This window comes from Pinus tabuliformis, chromosome 4_1, assembly GCF_031772625.1.
Source record: "Pinus tabuliformis cultivar Carrire ecotype Pingquan chromosome 4_1, CPIR1, whole genome shotgun sequence".
Taxonomy (NCBI): Eukaryota; Viridiplantae; Streptophyta; class Pinopsida; order Pinales; family Pinaceae; genus Pinus; species Pinus tabuliformis.
The window spans coordinates 594,878,881-594,885,580 of record NC_142303.1 but is presented as its reverse complement, the minus strand read 5'-3'; the positions used below and the strand labels follow the sequence as shown (position 1 = coordinate 594,885,580).

The following is a 6,700-nucleotide window of genomic DNA, read 5'->3' as shown; positions in this document are numbered from 1 at the left end:
TCCAACTCTCGATGCAATTAACTAAGAATAGAGACCAATCTTATTTGTTCGTTGTCAACAAATTAGAAAATAAATAAAGTCTTTTTTTATTAGTAACTTATGAGCATAAACAAGTCTTCATTTCTTTTGTTCTTACAAACTAATTAAGAAAACATGTTTTTCCCTATTTCCAACTCAAAATCAAAAGTAAATCTTTGTTATTATTATTATTGTCATGTAGTAAAATGAACAATGACTCTTCATAACTTACCAATGTCCATAATATGTTGGAAAATACATTCTTCCCATGTAAAGCTTAAATTAATGATATTTAACATTTCCTTTCAACAATAAAAAATAACATACATAACTTTTAAAACCAGTTGTTAAAAACATGACTCTTGAGATAATGGATATTGTATTGATCATACATAAATTGAATAGTACTCGATCCTTATTTTAATTTTGAGGAAACTCACGCTAAAGACATTATCATGATATAACTTTCAAACACAAAAAATGATCATATTAGCATAAAATGTTGAATGCATTTAGATAAATCATGGTTTTGGATATCCAAATATCTATACAACCACTAGCTATCAAATAGTATATTGTTACTTATTTTTTTTGGAAAACATTATTCATATTAATAAGAAAAATTATTCATCAAATATAGAAATGGGCACAACAACCTAAGTGCCAAAGGAAGGGCCTTTACATTAAATTGTGCCTTAACGGAATAATGAAAAACATATCTTAGAATGATAATATGTTTAACTATGATATGTTTACGTCATACCTTAAGCAAATACTCTTTATAAGAAACTAGATGATACACTAAAATTAAATGTGACTTCACATTACATTTTTCGTACAAAATATAAAATAGCAACTTACTAATAATAAACCCCTTAATAGTGGAAATGACAAATGAGATCCACATCACCAACATCTAAATTGATCTCATTGAAGTAAATGTGTACCAAATGTAGTCCAACACCCATGAGCAAAATCACATTTTGAAATTAAAAAGTGAAGTATTTCACATTAGCTATAATTTAAACGTGCATCAATTGTGAATATACTAAAAAAAGGCATCCCTTGAAGGGATAGCCTTAAAACACTAGCAACCATACAAAGACCACACCTTGTAGGAAATTCAAAAGGACCACACTATACATATAAAATTCATCCATTTTTCTTCCACATACGAGATACTTTAGTGTATATTCAACTTTTCTTGAAGAGATGTGGTTAGTGAGGTATTGGCATATCCATATAGGTTTGTCATACTTCTACACAATCCCACCCACCAAATAAAACACAAAGCCCATATATTGATTTTTTATACTTCATTTACAGGAATCCACTAATGAATATTTCAAATAGCATGATTGTCTCATCCAATCATTTCAAATTACTGCAAGAGATTATGCCAAGTCCTCCATAATCTAGTTCTCTAGCCCCTTTCTTGGATGTTTTCTTAATAGAGAAGTTTGTGCACATAAACAAGATGTGATTATTGTTCTTCTCAAATCCAAATCAATGTTAAGCAAGATTCAAGAGACCAAGAGAATACAAAGATGAATTTCATCCACACTTTCTAAAAAAATTGTAACATATATGAGTCATCAATTTTAAAATTCCACAAAAACAAAATAACATTAATAAATAAAACTAAACACTTGTTTCTATAATATTTTCCAAAATTTATCAAAAAAATAAAACATATTTGTAATTGAAACATTTGCTACCATTTATTTATCTATTATATATTTTGTTAATTTCCAATGTATAAATATTTGATTTTATAAAATATTCATTTTAATTTTCTAAAAACTATTAAAAATTCTTCATAATCCAAATTTATTATTTTTTTTAATATTGTGGAAAATTTATACTTATTAAATAAAATGTTCTTATAAAACAATAATAATATCATTAAATAAAACTTAGCCATTGTTTTATAATATTTTTCATAATTCATTAAAACATTCACAAATATTTTATTTATTATTAAAGCATTCACAAAAATCTTTTTGAATGTGATATATTTGATTAAATTTCATATATTTAATTCTCATTGATTGATTTTCATGTGAGACTTGTTTGATCCTATGAAAAAATACTTTCCCATACTACCCAAATTTCCACTGATTGCTCACCTTTCCTTACTGTCATGAGAATTTATACTTGTTGTAACTCTTACAGTCCTTACTGATATTGACATCACACTTGCCAGGGCTATTTTTCCACGTAAATGACAATAATTCAAGAGCTATTAGAAGAAGAATGTAATCATGGAGTATCAAGTAAGAGGAGTAGCTGAACTGTTTTACTTTTAGATTTACAGGTGATTAAGATAAATGAAATTATGGGAGAAAACAGTGAAGGTACGACCAAAAATAGCATTTAAAAAGAAAAACAGTTAAACAATTCCCTATCACCTATCAAGGTTGATGAGAAGGTTTAACTAGTCATGGGAGTCACTTTAGAACCTCTTCTTTGTTATTATTAAAGTTTAATTTATATTAATTTTAATAATGTTTTTCGAATTAATCATATTAATCACATTTCATTTCATATTATTAGTCAAAATTTTGAACTAATTAATGTAATTCATCTTCTCTCTTGTTGTTATTATTCATCCTCTCTATTGTTGTTATTATTAGAAGATATAGTTCATCCTCTTTGTTCTTCTCTGTTGTTGTTATTATTATTAGAAGAAATCAATGAAAACTATTTAAGCACACAGTAATGGAAGAGGATTACTCTTCCTCGTCTAGTGGCTTTGTTGGAGATGGATCAGTTGATTTCCATGGACACTCTGTTAGGAAAAGCATCACTCTTCATAATTGGTATGAATTCATTTGAATTCTATTCTCTGATACATTCAATTGTATTGTAGTAGCCGGTATGTTTGTTCCGAATGTTTTGTCATCAACATTACAATTGTATTCTCTTACACATTCCGTTATATTCTGGTCTATATGTTTTACCATCATCTTCTTCACAGGAGTGGAGATAGCAGAAAGGTTAGCCTATGCAGGCATTCTTTCAAATTTGGTGACTTACCTCACAGATGTCAGGCATGAGAGCACCACTACTGCTGCAAAGAATGTGAATGTCTGGTCTGGTGTGGTCGCCATCCTTCCCTTCCTTGGCGCTTTTGTTGCAGATTCATATTTGGATCGATATTGGACCATTGCCCTGTCTTCTGTCATCTATTTGATGGTTAGTATTTCTTTTTTCTTTCAAAGTGTTTCTGTAAACATATCCCGAGAGGTAACTAGTTGACCAAAACAATCTAGGATTTGCACCCAATCTCATTTCTTTGATACCCATGTTAAACAGCTAAAGGTAGACTGCAGCTAAAGTTTGGTTGGTATTTTTTTCTTTCTCTTACATTTTTTCTGAAGTGCTTCAAGAAACATACACTGAGGGAGCTCTGACTGGACTTCCTTCTGCCTAGGTGCTAGGTTTGAGAGGTAATGGTTTATCTTAAACAATCTAGATTTGCACCGAATCTCAATCCTATAAAACTCAGACAAGACAGCTAGGTATACAGCAGCTAGACGCTGGTAAGTAATTTCTTTTTCACTTTTTCCTTTTCAAAAATGTTTCAAGAAATTAGAAGTTTGAAGTTTGAATGTCGTTCCTTCTATTCAGATGCTAGGTCTGAGAGATAAGCTCAAAACAACCCAGAATTTGTATTCAGTTTCAATGTCCCATCTTTATAAATTCATGCTATACCGCCAGGGCAGAGGGCAGTTAAATGGAACTGATGGACTGGTTAACAATTACTGAATCACACCCATTAGCATAAAATAGATGGTGACATAGCGGAAGCACTTCTTGTGAAAAAGTCACCCGTCCAAAATCTCATACTTTCCCAAACTGTCCAACAGCATGGAACCTTATCTGATTGCCCCGGCCCCAGGATTAAGTCAATCAGGACCATCCCACTCAAGCCAACATGGACGTTCCTTCCACGAATAGATCTTGAAGGATAAATCCTCTTTTAGCGCCAAAGTTGATCACTACTTTATTGGGTTGACCTTCCAGTATCTGGCACCCCACTGGCATTTTTTCTAAAGTTGTAATATTACGAAATTGATAATTCTGTATCTGTACAATTGCTTCCCAATGAATTCCTGCGAAATTTGATGGATACAAGAAGGTTTTGCTATATATTTTGGGCTAATTAAACCCCTATTTAAAAGGACAACAGGGTTTGAAAATTTTAGCCTCGTGAATGGAGACTGAGTAACAAACACTGCTTGCAATGGGTTGTTACATGGATTAATTTTTGTCACTTTATCAGCCTCTCTTAGGAGTTTGAATCGGATTGGGATTTTCTTCTTCTCAATGCACCTGGTTGCTCTGGGGCAATGAGGCCACAAGCCCTCTTTAGAAGCATTTGGTGCAGATCAGTTTGAAGAGGACCACCCGTTAGAGAAGGAGCATAAGAGTTCATTCTTCAACTATTGGAATTGTGGTATATGCATTGGTAGTTTTATAGGAGTCACTGTACTCGTGTATATTCAGGACAATGTTGGATGGGGTCTGGGATTTGGCATTCCCGCCGTGACCATGGCAATAGCTCTGTTTATCTTCTTCTGTGGGACCAGATTCTACCGGCATAAACTGCCTGGTGGTAGTCCTCTCACTCGAATTATCCATGTCTTTGTTGCGAAGTTTCACAAGTGGAATGTTTCTCCTCCTCATCAAGAAAAAAAGTGGCTGCCGCTGCAGAAAGAGAAGTTTTGAAGTTTGGGTCAAGAAGACAGTATTTGCCTACTAATCAGTTTAGGTAAGCAATCACTGGTCACAGTTGCTTTGCAAATTGAATTTAATGGAGTCGAGTTGCTTTGGCATGTGACATGGTAATTTCTGAAGCTCTTGATAGTTGAAATAATAATACTGTAGGAAGCAGGGTGTGGTATACTGGCAATTTAGATTTTAGCGATATAGCATAGAATATCTCACTCTACTTCCTGACCACAACTAAGGTGCAATGAGTCCCTAAGTCCTATTTCTATTTCATTTCAGTCTTGTTATTCTTGCTTCTTGTTGGGTGTACTCTAATTCTTTTCAGTTTTAGATGAGCTGAGAGATTTGTGATCGATATCCTCATTCTCGAGTTTCAGGTTTCTCTAATTCTTTTCAGTTTTAGATGAGCTGAGAGATTTGTGATCGATATCCTCATTCTCGAGTTTCAGGTTTCTTGACAAAGCCACAGTTGAAGATGAATTAGACTATGATTGCAAAACAACCCGTAATTGGCGACTATGCACAGTCCAAGAAATTGAAGAGGTGAAAGCTGTTCTTGGGCTGTCACCAATTTGGAAAATTGGATGTCATGTTTGATATTTGGGGTTGTCTATGCACAATCTTCAACATTTTTCACAAAACAGGGCGCCACAATGGATAGAAAGATTGGAAAACATTTTGAGATCCCCGCTGCAAGCTTACAGTGTTTTATTAGCCTATCTATTATTGTACTGTTGCCTATCTATTATCGGATCTTTGTTCCGCTTGCAAGAAACTTGACAGGGAATGAACGGGGTATATCTTTTCTTCAGAGGATAGGCACTGGCATGTTCATCTCCACTCTGTCAATGATTGTTGCTGCGTTGACAAAGACAAGAAGAATCAAGGAAGCAAAGGATAATGGACTAGTAGATATTCCCACTGCAACAATTCCATTGAGCATTTCTTTGCTGCTTCCACAATATGCGTTGTTTGGTATAGCTCTAAGCTGATGTATTTACAATAGTAGGATTGCGAGAGTACTTTTATGATCAGATGCCAGACACCATGAAAAGCCTGGGTATTGCGGTGTATCTGAGTGTTTTAGGGGTGGGTAGTTTCCTTAGCAGCATCGTTATTTCAGTTACTGAGAAGCTTATTTGCAGAAGCCAGGGAAGTTGCTGGTTTGCAGACAACTTGAACAAAGCTCATTTAGACTACTTTTATTGGCTTCTAGCCTCTCTGAGTGCAGTCAACCTTTGCATTTACATGTTCTTAACCAGCTGCAATAAGTATAAAAATGCCCAGAATAATATTTCCTATCGGGAGGAATCGTGCAGGGCAACATCACTTCTCGCTTCATCAGCATATGTCGAGATACTGGAAGAGAACAGTTTAAGGCTTTTCAGTTGTATGCGTTGAATTAGCAACTAAAGGTCTCAATTTAGTGTTTTTCAGGCACTTGAGAGGTCTGGGGCAACCTTTGTTCAAAAATGTTGATTTTGATTTCACTATAAAAGTGTAAGAGAGTTCACAGTGCAAAATATATTGTTGCAATTAATATCTAATTGTTGATTTGAAATAATTATCATCGTCTTTGGGAATATTGTATATGTGATAAGCCAATGTTCTTAGAATGTCAAAATTGTAATGGTATTCTAACAAGTATACAAGAAATCTTGATTATGGGGTTTACTATAAGAGAATTGAAGAAAGTCGAATTTGTGATCAGCAATAACTAGTAACAATATCAAAAAACTTCACATCTAACTTTATATATATATATATATATATATATATATATTTGTTTTTCCTTTATAGATCCATCTTAATTACAGATCTAGCAAGAGCCCAGAGGGATCAAATATCTTGAGGTGCAAACCTCTTTTAAAGTAGAAAAAATGAATAAAAAGTTTACATACAAGAAGCTCACTAAATTTGTAATTAGCGTTCACACGTACACACA

At 33.5% G+C, this 6,700-nt stretch overlaps 1 pseudogene; it reads left to right on the top strand.

Annotated features, from left to right (window-relative positions):
• Nucleotides 1-2,675: 2,675 nt before the first annotated feature.
• On the top strand, nt 2,676-6,258 carry LOC149177377 (protein NRT1/ PTR FAMILY 5.4-like; annotated as a pseudogene).
• Nucleotides 6,259-6,700: the final 442 nt, after the last annotated feature.